A 2,909-nucleotide genomic window follows, 5' to 3' on the forward strand; every position below is an offset into this window, starting at 1 on the left:
ATTAGGGAAGAAACCTATTTGTGCCTTTCATGAGTGGGCAAGGAATCCCAGAGGTGTCAAGCAAAAGCCAGACTGATGACCAGGAGTCTTCCTTATACATGGATGGGAGCCCTGTTTTAGTCAGAGCCTGGGCAGATGGTAGAGGAAGGGGATGAGAGATTACCTACTTCATGAATCTTTGCAATAGGAGAGAAGTTTCCTTTAATATCTCTATAAGTCCACTAAGGGGAGGTTTGACAGACTCTGGCCCTTTACTCTCCATTTTTGAAAATAAAGTTTTATTGGAACACAACCATACCCATTTATTTACATACTAGAGGCCTGGTGCATGAAATTCATGCACAGGTAGGGTCCCTAGGTCTGGCCGGTGATCAGGGCTGATCGGGGCCTTCTGGCTGCTGGCCAGGGCCTTCCTTCCAGCTGCCAGCCGGGGCCTTCCTTCGTTCTGCGCTGCCCCCTGGTGGTCAGTGCACATCATAATGAGCAGTCAAACTCCTGAGGGGACACTTTGCATATTAGCTATATATATATTATAGTTCTTCTCTATAATGCCAGAGTACAGTGGGGCCTTGACTTACGAGTTTAATTCCTTCCGCAACCGAGCTTGTTAAGGAGCTCGTTAAGGAGCTCATTAAGGAGCCCGTTAACTCAAATTACTCTGTCAACTCAATGCAAAAAATTGGCCAAGAGACAGCTGGTATCTCAAAAAACTCGTTAGTCGGGACACTCGTAAGTCAAGGCCCACTGTAGTTGTGACAAAGGCTGGATGCCCAACAACGCCTAAGATATTGTCTATCTTGCCTTTTTCAGAAATCATTAGCTGATTCTTGCTCTCAGGCATCCATTTCCATTCCTTGGAGCTTTGTATTATTTTGTCCAAGAGGCAGAATGAACCTTGGTAATTGTAAGAAGTGCTAAGGGGCCAAAACCAGTTTGGCTCAGTGGATAGAGCGTCGGCCTGTGGACTGAAGGGTCCCAGGTTCGATTCCGGTCAAGGGCACGTACCTGGGTTGCGGGCACATCCCCAGTAGGAGATGTGCAGGAGGCAGCTGGTCGATGTTTCTCTCTCATCGATGTCTCTAACGATCTCTCTCTCCCTTTCTCTCTGTAAAAAATCAATAAAAATATATTAAAAAAAAAAGAAGTGCTAAGGGTGGATATGTCATCCCCTAGAGCAGCACTTAAGGGAATGTCCTGTAATTGTTGCCACATAGATGGCTGTCCCTTCCAGTCTGTGTTTTCCTGTGCTGTGCCATCTCGGTGCTCAGTGGTCAATCTGTAGCAATGGCAAAATCTTGTAGGCAAGATTGGCTTCACCAATCCTGAAGCCTGTAACTTCTTCCTTGCTCACTTTTAAGATTGAACTGGGAGTTGCTTATCTCCTAGCCAAGGGTTTTGTACAGCTGTCACAGACCAGCTCTGCTTACCCTATGACAGGAGAGGGTGTTGCTAGTTGCCTATTCTTTTTCTCTGATCCTTTTGTGCATCTGATATTGTACTTAACCCAGTTATTAATTAACTGGAAAGGAACAGAGGAAAGGCCAAATATTATAGGCATGCTCACTAAAGTCTAAATGATGTAGAGGGTGCTTGCCTGTCTGTCATTCCTGGGAATAGGGCGTTGGCCAGAGTAGGCCTATAGGGGTGGCCACTGCAAGTGCAGGAAGATTTGATATTTAAGCTCCTAAACAAAGGGACTCTTGTGCTCTTGCCTGCTCCTTGTTGCTGGGATCTGACTCCTGGCTTGGGCTCACCACATGGCCCACAGCCACGTGGACCCCACACACATGGACTGTGACTAGCCTGACACTACGCCGGGTGGAATGGAAACTGGACGCTGGCTTTGCTTTGGCTCTGCTGACTCCTACCTGCGTGTTTTCCAGGACTGGTTTAAGGGGAAAGGGACTTTGGAAAATAAGCGATATAATTCCATACAAATAAAGTTTTCTACCACACCTCATCCTCATGGGGCATCTGGAAATTCTTATTCCAGAGGTGCCTCAAGAACCCCACTTCCACTAGCAACGGAGAAGAGCAGCCCATGCAATTATCCGATAACACATGTACGTTCTGTCCCCTGCGTAGGTAGTTTCCTGCTCTGCGCTCACTGTGGTGAGCGGCTCAGGAGCATTTGTTAAACATGGTTTTCTTTGGGAGTGAACAAATCTGATCTGTCCTTATGATTGATTCCAGGGAATTCGGGAGAGTTAGAAATATGGTTAGAAAATAGGGAAATTGCTATTTTGAGAAGTTTGAAAGGGGAGGGAACTTATATTTATTGGCCCTGTGGTGAGCATTTATGTTATGTTATTACAGAAAAGGCTAACATCTGGAAGCAGTGCAGAATGGTGGAACAGGTTTGGATCTTTTTTTTAAAATATATTTTATTGATTTTTTACAGAGAGGAAGGGAGAGAGATAGAGAGTTAGAAACATCGATGAGAGAGAAACACCGATCAGCTGCCTCCAGCACACCTCCTATTGGGGATGTGCCCACAACCCAGGTACATGCCCTTGACCGGAATCGAACCTGGGACCTTTCAGTCCGCAGGCCAACGCTCTGTCCACGGAGCCAAACCGGTTTTCGGCTGGATCTTTTTATTATTATTTTATCTTTATTGCTGGAGGTATTACAGATGTCCCCTTTGTGTGTTTTTCCCCATTGACCCCACCCCATACCCAAGTTTGGATCTTTTTGAGACCTAGATTAAATCTGACTGCACTCAGAGCTGTTCGAATGTAGGCAAATTGTTTCCCTTTCTTAGCTTTTATTTGGTCCTTTGTCAAGTAGGGTTTTCAGTACGGACTTTGCAGGATTATGAGGGAGCGCATATGCAATGCGCACCTTCAAGGCAGGCGGCGACGCTGGAGGCGCTGGGATCTGGAAAGCCCGCCCCCGTGGCCTGGGAC

Source organism: Myotis davidii, unplaced genomic scaffold (genome assembly GCF_000327345.1).
Source record: "Myotis davidii unplaced genomic scaffold, ASM32734v1 scaffold854, whole genome shotgun sequence".
Taxonomy (NCBI): domain Eukaryota; kingdom Metazoa; phylum Chordata; class Mammalia; order Chiroptera; family Vespertilionidae; genus Myotis; species Myotis davidii.